This window comes from Anolis carolinensis, unplaced genomic scaffold, assembly GCF_035594765.1.
Source record: "Anolis carolinensis isolate JA03-04 unplaced genomic scaffold, rAnoCar3.1.pri scaffold_13, whole genome shotgun sequence".
Classification (NCBI taxonomy): Eukaryota; Metazoa; Chordata; class Lepidosauria; order Squamata; family Dactyloidae; genus Anolis; species Anolis carolinensis.
The window spans coordinates 9,720,628-9,734,068 of NW_026943824.1; the positions used below are offsets into that span (position 1 = coordinate 9,720,628).

Consider the following 13,441-nt stretch of genomic DNA (forward strand, 5'->3'; position numbering starts at 1 on the left):
TCTCTGTTTGAATGCTTACATTTCAAGTACTTTCTAGCTTCTAGTTGATCTGTGTCACTTCTTGAAATTACCTAAAGCTACCCTGATGCTATAAAGGCCTCCTTGGTGCAGTGGTTTGGGCGTTAGGCTATATCTCAAGACCAGGATTCAAACTTCTAATTGGCCATGGAAATATATTGGCTTATCTTGGGCAAGTCACACACTCTCAGCCTCAGAGGGAGGCAATGGCAACTCCTCTGCCAGAGTTTGTCTGCATGAGGAGACTTCTACTCATGGAATTGTAGTAGTAGTTTGTAGGTGCTTGGACCAAAGGCCATTCCCATACAAAATAAAGAAATGAGATATAAAGATATGACATAAGCAATTGGCATATAGATGCTGCATATTAAAAATGCAATACAATTTAGTAAAAACAATGCAAAACAGTCTTCTGGTGTGAGAGAATTGGTCATCTATAGAAACGTTGCCCTGGGGACACACGGATGTGTTAGCCGGGAGGCTTCTCTCATGTCCCAGCAAGCTAGAGCTGACAGATGGGAGCTCACCCCATCTTGCAGATTTGAACTGGCAACCTTCAGGTCAACAGTTAAGCCAGCACAATGATTTAATCCATTGTGCCACTGTGGCTTCATCCCAAAGCAATTAAAACCAGTGATACATTTCCCCCAAATTTGCATGAAGTCTGTTCTTCTCATTTGTTATCTGTATTTTAGCTTTATTTCACCCTAAAATTGTGTATCTATAATATGAATCTGCCTTGTACAGGCCAAGTTGTAGTGTTGCATCAGCACAGAATAAACTCCTGGAAAAAAAAGGGGGGGCATAAATGTAGGCATTGTAATTGAAACTCAAAATGCTTTGTGAGATCCCTGTAGTGAAATAGTGGCTCAATCTTTGAACTCAGTGGGGACACTCAGTAGTTTCCTTCACAGCCATTAACACTTTGCAGTATATTGCATCTTGCATGCAAGGCTGAGGTTTTAAAGCTGCACCTGCTCCTCCTAAATACAAAACAGAGACCCAGGATATGGGGACACGGTAGGGAAGACATCACAGTGGGTTGGAACATGCTTAGTTATACTGATGGAGTTGGGCAGGAGCTTTATGAACATACATCTATAATTATCTTCTCCTATGAGAGATCACACATTCATGGTCAATAAAGTGCCCTGAACAGATAGTCCCTTTGGGAATAGCTGGCTCCATTGCTTTGTGTGAGCAATTGCATTTCAGTGAAACAGAGCACATGTTTTACATACAGAAGATCTCATATACAATACACCAAATCTCCATTTTAAAAATGGTATTGAAAGCAGGCTAACATGAATGACAAAAGCCTGTGTTTTTGGAGAACTAAGGTGCAGAATTTCTCTGAAAGTGGTAAAACTACAAATCAAAAATCTCTAGCTGGTCCTCCACATTTGCTGGAATTTGAGGCATATGATTGCTGGGAATTTCTTAGTTCTTCGGCATGACTCTGTGGTCACCGGCCAATTCTCTCACTCCAGAAGCAACAAAAATAATGGAAACTGAACATAGATTTGTATGGAGGAACTAGAGTTCCTGGATATATGTTCTCTCTAGATATCTCTAGGTCCTTCAGCATGGTAGAAGGAAATGCACCATACAGTTACACTGGAGGACATTTCTAGAGAGAACATTGTTAGCCAAATTCAAATCCAATAATCCCATCAGCTAAAGTGAAAGCCACAAATTTGGAGAGGCACCTATGTGACTAAGACCCATTTGGATCCATGGCTGGGTGAGGACTTGAAACTTGGGCCCTATCTATACTGCTACATAACACATTTTCAGGGTGGAGATTGACTGCATTGAACTACATTGCTCATATACTGTAATCATCAATTCTGAAACTGCATTGTATGGCAGTCTATATGGAGCCTTGGTGTCTGGTCACAGTGCAATGCTCACACCACTACTCTTCTTAAATGCCTCTGTGCACTATGCGTGAATAGACAAAATGCCTTACTAGCAGCATGGAGTTTTATTTGTATGGATTGCAAACCAAATGAGCCAATGCAATTGTGTTTAAGATGATCTTCTAGAACCTGTAGATTAAATATGGAAATAGCAGTGTGGTAAAACGTATTCTTAAAGAAATGATGTTATTCCTTCGGCATTTCCAACTGAACAAAGGGTATTTCCATTTAAATGTTTTTGCAATCTGAAGCAATGTTTTAATAGCTCAGTGGAATGTATCCATCCACAGTGATTTCCATTATTATTAGATTTCTGCAATGACTAGGATAAAGGTTTGTTTAGCTACATTTAACCAAAGATGCATCAGAATTAGATGGGAGCAGAGAAAAGGATCAAGTAGAAAAACAATAATTTTTGTCCTGGTCAAATGTAATCATTTCATGAAGAAGCCAGACACTTAGTCTATAAATAATAATTTCACATATTTTACAGTATATAATTACTTGTGCTATTGTTTTTCCTTCTCTTGGTTCTCTGAGGTCATAAAAAATTAGCTTCAGACGTAATCCTAGACCCATTTTTAAATCACAATTTTGCTTTGTTTGTATATCCAAACCCTCCCAAATGGCAGCCAGCAAATTGTGGGATGTTTATGACAGAGAAAATAGATACTAAATACATGGTTTGAATTTTTTTTAAAAAAACTTGATCTTACATTAATCATAGAATCATAGAGTTGGAAGAGACCTTATGGGCCATCCAGTCCAACCCTATTTTGCCAAGAAGCAGGAAGATTGCATTCAAAGCACCCCCTACAGATGGCCATCCAGCCTCTATTTAAAGGCCTCCAAAGAAGGAGCCTCCACCACACTCTGGGGCAGGGAGTTTCATTGCTGAACAGCTCTCACAGTTAGAAAGCTCTTCCTAATATTCCAGTAGAATCTCCTTTCCTGTAGTTCCTTGTCCTAGTCTCCAGGGCAGCAGAAAACAAGTCTGATCCCACCTCCCTATAACTTCCCCTCACATCTTGATACATGGCCCTCTTCATGTCTCCTCTCAGCCTCCTCTTCTGCATGCTAAACAAGCCCAGCTCTTTCAGCCGCTCCTCATAGGGCTTGTTCTTCAAACCTTTGATCCTTTTAGTCGCCCTCCTGTAAACACATTCCAGCTTGTCAATTATCAATTTGAATCATGAACTACATCCTTCAAAGAAATGGGGGATTACCTTTCTTTCTGTATTTAGGAGATCCTTTCTCCTAAAACAAACAGAACGCTGTGTTTATGTTGGATGCGGTGCCCACTTTACAGATTAATGACTGTGCAGAGTTTGAGAGAGCAAGGGGCTATGTCTGAGATATACAGTGCAGTATCTTATTTTATATCCAGTCTGCCAATTATAGCCAAAGCTCACAGATGGTATAGTATATCAAAGTTAGGTCAGTCAATTAGTTGGCTCCTGATTAGAAGTTAATGCTCCCCTTGGATGGCTTCTTGGATTTAGCACTTGGTCTGTGATGATCTGCTTTCATCTTTTAAAAATATAATGCTTGGAATCCTCTGTCTTCCACTTTTGAAATATGTTTAATTTACCAATTGCTTTGAACCTCCCACATTGCGTCCCAGTTTTGTATCCCATTTGGTGATGAGTTAAGATTATTGCCTCTCCTTGGAGACAGGAAAAAAAAACCTTAATGTGGAAATGAATGTCTCCAGAACTGAGACATAATAGGAACCAAGATCATTTCCTGTTGTTGCATATTTAGACAGTTTCCCCCATTTACAGTTGAAGAAAAAATACATACACTATACCCAATTCCGAAACAAGATGCCCTGGTTAGTGCTTGGATGGGAGATTCCCAGTGAATACCAGGTGCTAAAGCAAGCATGGGGAAACTTGGGTCCTCCAAGTGTTTTGAACTTCAACTCCCACCATTCCTAACAGCCTCAGGCTTAAGCGGCTGAGGGGAACAGGAAGGGGCCTGAGGCTGTTAGGAATGATGGGAGTTGAAGTCCAAAACATCTGGAGGACCCAAGTTTCCCCATGCCTGTGCTAAAGGCTGTATTTCAGGAGAAGGAATTGGTAAAAGCATCTCAGCATTCCTTGCCTTAAGAAGATCTGTGAAATTCATGGAATCATCATAAGTTGCCAGGCAACTTCAAGGCGCACGCATACATATGTCTAAAAATCCTAAAAACTCTGAAATTCATGGAGCGCCCATAGGTTGACAGGCGACTTGAAAGCACAAACACACACAGAGGGAAGCACAAACACACACAGAGGGAATACAAAGAAAGAATAAATACTTAAAATCTGCATAAATATTCTCCAGTTGCCAGAAGGAATGTGTAAACTGCACAGAAATAGAACCCACAAAAATAATTGTATAAATAATGAAAATCAGAAATAACTAAGCTGGGACTATGAGAAGTTTAATACCAAATGCATGTATAAATAATACAGAAAGAGAGAGAAAGAAAGAGAGGAATTAGTATTTAAGGAATGCTTTATGACCAAAGTTTGCCCCCTTTGCAATCTATTTTGAAAACTTCTGTCAGGACGGCCTTATTTTGCACATGCCATCCGGAAAGAAAAACGCACCATTACAGTGTTGGTAAATAAGATGTCAACGTCTCACTTTCCTCTGTTTACATTAGGTTATTGCTTCTGCCTGTCTCTACTTGGGAATGCATGATGAATTTTGACAGTAACTGACACGATATTTTCCCTATTTTAGAAAAGCAAAGTGAGGGCTTCTTCCTGCTTATTAAGAAGGGGAAGCTGCAAAACTCACCTGTCAGCACAACTGCAAGTGTGTGGGTTGTGAAGGCAGGTCAAGTTTAAAAAGCAGCAACTACTGAGCCAACAATTAATTTAAACATTGCCTTAAAGAGGGATGCTGCATGAAAAACAGAGATGCACTCCTGCATCCAACTCTGTTTCAAGCAATGGGCAAAGATGAGAATAAGATTGAAAGCTTGAGGTGAAAAACAAAGGACAAAGAGGAACAACAGGCATGGGCTAGAATCAAAATATTTGGGCATTCAGTGGGAATCCGGCCAGTACACAACAGAGAAGACTGAAAAGTAGAAAATGAGGGTGTAGACATATAAGAAGTTTACTAGCATGGAACAGAGTTTGCAGGGAGCAACTAGAAGATAGGAGGGAGAGGTATGTCAGCCTTCCTCCTTCCAGTTTCCGGGTTTGTCGTGCAATGGTGTGTGTGATTGCTGCTTCCATACAAACATAATGAATTGCAAATCTTTTCTAAATGTACTGAGCTTGAACATTTGGAGGGAGGCACGGGTCATCTTTCCAACTTCCTTGAGTTTCAATCAAAAAGCAGGCACTAATTATTCTTTGGAGCATCTGTAGTATGTGACAGTGCATGAGATTGTTGAGTGGATCTTGATCTTGTGACCCAGCCCATCAATGGATATTAAAGAGGGCCTATATAATAATAGTCTACACATCTATACTGAACACTTTATGCAGCTTGGCAGCACAGTATTTAGGTGATGTGCACCACAAATGGTTGCAGCAATGTGTATTAAGAGCTTTCAGCCAAAATTAGCAAAGTTGAGGATAGTGTTTGAATGTTGGACACTGGAAGGGTTTGGATTCTTGTTTAGCCATGGAAACCCGCAGTGTGACTTTGAGCAAGTCTCATTCTCTCAGGTTGGATCTACATTGCCATATAATCCAGTTTCTGAATCCAGAGTATCTGATATGAAGTGGGTTATATGGCAATGTAAACTCATATAATTAAGTTCAAAATAGATAATCTGGATCCAGAAACTGGATTATATGGCAGTGTAGAAGGAGCCTCAGCCGCAGAGGAAGGAAAATAAGCCCCTGGACCACCTTGAGGAAGAAATTCTGTTGAGCAAACTCTGTAATAGGTGTGTTTTACGGTCACTTTAAACTGGGAATGACTTGAAGACACAAATTGATAAAAATGCCCCCCCCCCCCCCAAGTAGACAGCATTTTCTGTGCAGGAAATATTGTTATATCTAGTAAAATAATACTCTTTTTGGCACATTACCATCTATGCACTTTTTGCATAATAAGTCTCAAGCACAAAATAAGCATTGAAACCTGTACAATTTTTGACAACAGCGGTAAGAAGATGGCTAGAATTATACACCATTTCCTTTGGGGTTGACATTGGTAGAACATTTAATCTCTATGCATAGCCAATTAAAATTGTGCCACCATGCACAACCATCCAATAATGCACAACAATGAGCAATGTTCAACATGTAATGCTCAATGCACAATCATGTGCAATGGCACCATATGCATAACTCTTTCATTTCACAATTTTCAGTTGATGTATTCTTGCATCAGATGAAAATATCTTCTTGCTGGTGTAAGGAAACTCACATATATGTAATGCACCAACAGAATACCAAACAATATTTGTAGTGAAACCATTTTGGATTTGTACTTCTGTATAGAAATACTATTTCCTTGTAGGAATGGCTGCTTCCTACAAAGAAAATGTTGTAACTGGAGACTTGTTCTGTGTAAAAATTTGAATGTGTGTGTTGTAAATATTAAAATCAGTTTTTGTGCAGAAAATATTTCTATGTTTAAATGCTATTTTTTGTGTAGAAAGAAAGAACACAATTTTTTGTGCAGAATGAATTTAGAATTAGAAATAGACTTCGAGAACGTTTTGTCTTTGAAAAGTTTTTCACAGTGGGAAAACTTTTAATTTCTTTCTTTGAGAATAAGCCTAGTACATAGGTTTAATATAAGATAAGAATAAAGCTTTTTATGAATCTTCAGCCTATATTTCAGTTATGACACTATTATTTTGACTTCAAAAAATTCTGGAATAACTGAGATTTATTGTTTCAGAAGCAAATTGAGGGTACAGTTATAATGTATTTTAAATAAAACACAAACAAAGTGAAAAAAACTTGACATTATACTAGAACCTAGCCATTTGGAGTGCCTCTTGTGTCGCTGTTGCATTGTAGTAAGTGATCTGTGGTTTCTCATGTTGTTGACTCCACTTTGTAGCCCCATTTCTTAAGGTTTGCTCTGCATCTCATCCAGGGTTCTGTATGCCCAGGAGGGAGTTTCATATATGGTATCAGCCACTAATTGAGTTTCTGGGTTTTAACCTGCTACTCTTGGACTTTCACTTGCTGAGATATTCCTGCGAGTATCTCTGTAGATCTTAGGAAGCTATTTCTTGATTTAAGGCATTGGCATGCTGATTGATATCTGAATAGAGGATGGGCCGGACAGGTCAATGCCTTTGTCCTTTCATTACAGGCAGTTACTTCCTGACTGATGTCAGGTGATACAATATCGGTTAAGCAGTATAATTTCTCCTGTGATAATGTGGCATGTCTCATTAAGAGCCACGTCCACTGTTTTAGTGTGGTGAGATGTATTCCACACTTAAGATTCATTTCTGCCCCTATGGTCATTTGAAAACATAGTGTGCATCTTTACTGTTGAATTAATGCAGTTTGACACCACTTGAATTGCCATTGTTCATTGTTATGGAATCATGGAGGTTGTCATTTCACAGTCTTCAGTCTGGCTGGTGCCTCACTAAAGTGCAGCTTCCAGGGTTCCAAAGCATTTGAGTCATGACACTTAAAGTGGCATCAAACTGCATTAATTTGCTAGTGAAGATGCACCCATAGTTGCAAAAGTAATTGTTTTGTGTGACCCCTGTTTTAATAGCAGTTGTTCAAGTTACTTTCTTGGATTGGCTTTGACATTGCTGGGCAGAAAGATCTTTTTTTTTTTTTTTGCAACCAAACAGCTTTTGAAAATGTTTATCTTATAACAACTATAACTAAGGCAGCTAGTTAAAAATATTTGCATTGGCATGTTCTTTTATCTGATTATTCATACATCCTCTCCCTTCAGCCCTGCTTGCCAGGTTTTGCTGATTTTATGGTGTATTCTGCTGTTCATTATGTTTGGGATTGTTTTGTATTTTTGTTTTAATGATGCTTACTTCGTTATGTTCATTTGCAAGCTGGCAGAATATAATTGAAAGGGGAGATGACAGTTTTCTAAAATAGACAAATACAATCATTATCATATTATGGCTATCGGTATCTTGTGAAAGCTAATCGGTGTTTAATAATGTGATACGTGGGTATACCAGTTGTTACAAATGGAAACAGTGGGGGAAAATATTTTTACTCAAACATTGGGAAGATTCTCATTTGTTGCTAATCTTGCCATCAAGAGTAATGGCAGGAGAGTTAAGAAGGGTTTACATCTTCTTTGTAGTAGTAATGTTGTTTCTTGCTTCTTGTTTGATGCCTTGGCATCAGACGTAATGCCCCAAAAGAACTTGCAAATGTAATTTGATGCTCATTTCTGTCTCAGTAGCTACTAGATCAAATAGGAACCAGATATACAATCAGCCCTCCACATTCACTGGGTGTTTGGCTTTTATACTAGGAAAGACATTTAAGTAGTTGTCAGCAAAAGCTAGAAGCAGTGCCTTATTACAAATTGCATGATATAAAAGATGCGTCTTTGATCAAATTATGGGCATGAAACTATAGACATAACCACATTTTAAGAATCAGTGCATGTGGCTGATATTGATTCCTCTTCTTTCTACCTCTTCCAAAGAGAGAGAAACACAAAATACATGTTTCTCATTTATAGTTTGATGATTAAACAATCAGTAATTTGTCAAGGCCTTTGGATATAGCTATAAAAGATGTATCTATTGCAATAAATAGAATGAGGGGATTGCTAGCTAGACAAATTCATTCAAGGGAAGGCTTATCAATAGTGGTCAGTCCTGATAGCTGAATGGAGTATCTGAATTCTACAGCCATGTACTTTCTAATATCTGGTTCTGGAGTCAGATGAGAGTGAAGAGCTGTCACAGCAAAAAACACATTTGAGCTCTGATGGGTTTTTAGTCTAGACCAGTCACTCGGTTATTGGTAAGTTTAACATTTAATGCTGCTCCTCACCCCTCACTTCTGATTTCTATATGGAAGAAAAGACAGATAATCTAACAAGGCCATGTGAGGGACTATCCCTTTGCTATGGTGAAATTGTGGGTGCCAAGGGTTGTGTTGTGAAAAACAATGCTGTGCAAAGAAAGTGCTCATCTTCTTATTTATGGATTTATATGCTTTAAAAAATACAATATGCTTTCTTATGGTTAGTGAGTGGCATACCATATGTTTACATAAATCCCACCTTTTTGCCAGAGAAAGTATCAGCCAATGAATATCTTCTAATTGTGTCCATCCCAGGTTGGACTACAAAGTAGAAAGATTGGGGGGGAAACTGAATTTCTGCTTCATTGGAAGTCTTGTGACCCACCTGCAGGCTTATGGCACCTAATAATAATAATAATAATAATAATAATAATAATAATAATAATAATAATAATCAACTTTGTTCTTACATCCCGCCCCATCTCCCTGAAGGGACTTGGGGTGGCTTATATGGTGACCAAGCCCAGTGAAACAAAAATTAAAATACATCATCATAAATACTTTTACATAACAAGATATAATCTCATAAAAAACATGTAAAACATTATAAAACATAAACACAACAACAACTGATACCAGTAGCTGAGCCCAGTAGGTATGGCCAGTAGGATTTAAAAAGTACTTTGGTCACCATATCAATAAGCCATCAAGCTTATTGTGTTTTTGGAAGGCCCACACAGTTGCTCTTATTATTGCATGTTCATCATTGAGTTGGCTTCCATGTTTGTTGTGCAAAATAAGACATTCTGTATTGCATCTGCTCTTTGATGCCATTTTGCCATTTTGGATACATGGAATCAACTGAGTTTCCAGACACTACTGGGGTCCATTCAGTTCCTCACATCATCAGATTTCAGTGAGTGGACCGTGGACCTTGACTTAGAGAAACCCATCTTCTCCAAGCAGATCAACAGGCCTTTGGAAGAAAGCCAAGGAGTGTGAGAAGAAGGAGAAACCCATCTTCTCCAAGCAGATCAACAGGCCTTTGGAAGAAAGCCAAGGAGTCTTTTTAGGACTGGCAAATCTTTGTCCTGTTAAGCAATAGCATCATTCACTTCCTCTGGCTAGATGGCAAAATATGAAAGAGGTAGAAGAAGAAGTGGGCTATGTGGATAGAAGCTTTCCTCAAAATGTTGAATTTATTTCCTATATTAGAAAATAGCTTCTTGTGGGAAGAATACATTCTTTACGCACAAGATAAGCATGAGCAATCATTTCTCTCTCTGGATTCAGCTACTTTAACCATGCCCATACTACTTGGAAATATGTCTAACCCCATTAGGTGGAATTGGAGCTGGGGCAACATCTATCTTCCAATAAAGCACATAAAAACACACATGCACATAAAGCACAGACTCTGATAATGGCTTATAGCTAAGCCAAGTCAAATACCTGTTTATATCTGACTAATGACTGAGGTGGATATGGTTGCTTCCCCCTTTCCAAGAGAATCTGTTGATAAGATTATCAGCAACGTCCTTCAGTCTGGCAGTTTTGCCCTTCAGCTCCCTCAGTGTCCCTCGCTGGTCCCAGTAATTAAGACGAGGCCATTAAACATGTTCTTATCCTTATGGTTAAAGGTGGGGGCAAGTGCCTGATAATATAATCACTTGGGATGAAGGGGAGGTGAGAAGGAGAAATCTTCCTACATTTCGATGCAGCTGTTCTCCAGGATGGTTTAAATTATAACCCAAGCACAGAATTTTTATAGCTGATTCTGATGAGTGATAGGGAGAATAACACCAAAGACATAATAGGGTGGTAAAAGTGAGAATTTAGGGTCCTCAAGTAATGACTTTTGAAAAGGGAATGGGGATGTGTACAATCGGAAAACCGTTTCGTCGCCATTTCAGCACAACTCCCAACTCCTCGTCTCTGTTTTTCACAACCCTCTTAAACAGAAAGATTACAGCTATGAGGAGGAAAATAATCCCTTTCTCTCACATTTGGTTCTCAGGTCCTGTCTGCCTCAAGTGCAATAACATTTATAAAATTTGATAAAAATATTTTTCAAATGAATCTGGCAATGAGGTTGTGTGGCACAAACAAGGCATAACTTCATTTGTAAAAAAGATTGGATAGATGAAAAAAGAGGAACGAGTTTAGTAGAAAGTAGGCAAAATTACATATTTTAAAGTCAGTTTTCTGACTTAAAAGGAAGGCCCACAGAGCAGCTTGCATTTCCAACCAGCAGTTGGGATCCTGGAGTAGCAATAGTTGAAGTATCCCAGGCCAACAGGGCCGGTTGGACATATGAGGCTGCTGACGCGGCGGCCTCGGGCGCTGGCCGCTAGGGGCGCTGTCGAGGTGTCGACAGCAGCCCATAGCGCCACAGCAGAGATTGCCCAATTCTCCCTTAGTTCCTGGACGCGGCCGCAGCTCGCCCTGGCGACCTGCGGCCGCGTCTAGGAAGGGAGAATTGGGCGATCCCTGCTGTGTGCACGCACACAGCAGAGATCGCCCAATCCTCCTTTACTTCCTGGACGCGGCCGCAGCTCGCCCTGGCGACCTGCGACCGCGTCTAGGAAGGGAGAATTGGGCGATCCCTGCTGTGTGCACGCACACAGCAGAGATCGCCCAATCCTCCTTTACTTCCTGGACGCGGCCGCAGCTCGCCCTGGCGACCTGCGGCCGCGTCCAGGAAGGGAGAATTGGGCAAGGAGGAGGCAAGTGGACAATATCAACAGAAAGGAGGAAACCATGAAAATGAACAAAATCTGGCAAACATCATTTTAAAACTCTAAAATCAGGACAGTAAATAAAGAAACACACTCTGAAAAAGGGAATTCCAGACATGAAACAACCAGGTAACACCTCCCAACAAAGGATTCCCACAGGTAGGAATCAGCCAGACCTTGAAGCTGCAAGGCTTTTCACTCTAATCAAGGTGATTAATTGCAACATTCACACTTGCCTCCAACAGACAAGAATTCTTTCTCCCACCCTGGACCTTCCACAGATATATAAACCTCTCTTGCTTAGTTTCCAACAGACCTCACAACCTCAGAGGATGCCTGCCATAGATGTGGGCGAAACGTCAGGAGAGAATACTTCTGGAACATGGCCACGCAGCCCGAAAGACATACAACAACCCTAAAGGGTAAATGTTTTCCTCCTGACATTAAGTCCAGTCATGTCTGATTCTGGGGTTTGGTGCTCATCTCCATTTCTAAGCCAAAGAGCCAGCCTTGTCCGTAGACTCCTCCAAGGTCATGTGGGATGACTGCATGGAGCGGCGTTACCTTCCCGCTGGAGCAGTACCTATTGATGCACTCACATTTGCATGTTTTTGAACTTCTGGGTTGGCAGAAGCTGGGGCTAACAGTGAGGGCTCACTCTGGTCCCCCAATTCAAATCTGCTGCGGCCTTTCAGTCCAGAATTTCAGCAGCTCAGCGCTTTCACACGCTGTGCCATCAGGGGATATTATTTCCTAAAGGTTGTGAATATACAATATTTCTGATTGGTTTTTTTTTGTCTGTTAGAGGCAAGTATGAATGCTGCAATTAGGAAAAATGATAAGGATGTAAAGACCTTGCAGCTTTAAAGCCTGGCTGTTTCCTCCCTGAGTGAATTTTTTGTTGGGAGGTGTTAGCTGGCCCTGATTGTTTCCTGTCTGGAATTCCCCTGTTTTCAGAGTGGTGTTCTATGCGATATGTTATGTGCTTCTGCCGTCTGTGGCCGTGAGAAAACAGAGGATTTACCAGACTTTGATGATGGGAATACTTTGTTGGGAGGTGTTAGCTGGCCCTCTCACGATATATTGAAAACATTGACTACAAAAATGCGTTGGATAATCCAGAACATTGGATAAGCGAGTGTTGGATAAGTGAGACTCCACTGTGATTACTACATAGCATTACTATGCATGGAACTACTTTTTCTGTCAAATTTGTTGTCCAACATGATGTTTTGGTGTTTAATTTGTAAAATCATAACCTATTTTGATGTTCAATAGGCTTTTTCTTAATCTCTCCTTATTATCCAACATATTTGCTTATCCAACGTTCTGCCGGCCTACTTATGTTGGATAAGTGAAACTCTACTCTACATGTTTAATGTTTAATCCCTTGTTTTGGGAGTTGTAGTTGGTGACTGAATGTTTTGTTAATTAATTAATTGAGTAGGGAGTTGTAGTTGCTGGGATTTATAGTTTTAATAATTATATATTATATATACTAGTTGTGCCCGACCACGCTTTGTTGTGGCGAAGTATGGTGGTATGGGAAATAAAGTATTGAGGAACTTGTGGTAGTTAAGGTAAAGGGTAAACATGTTGTCGAAGGCTTTCATGGCCGGGATCACAGGGTTGTTGTATGTCTTTTGGGCTGTGTGGCCATGTTCCAGAAGTATTCTCTCCTGACGTTTCGCCCACATCTATGGCAGGCATCCTCTGAGGTTGTGAGGTACCTCAGAGGATGCCTGCCATAGATGTGGGCGAAACGTCAGGAGAGAATACTTCTGGAACATGGCCACACAGCCCGAAAGACATACAA

The 13,441-nt window shown here is 40.1% G+C and overlaps 1 protein-coding gene across 13 annotated transcripts in view; it reads left to right on the forward strand.

Annotated features, from left to right (window-relative positions):
- Positions 1-13,441, forward strand: part of rbfox1 (RNA binding fox-1 homolog 1) — a 1,150,117-nt gene that overhangs the window by 289,517 nt on the left and 847,159 nt on the right. The window lies entirely within an intron of this gene.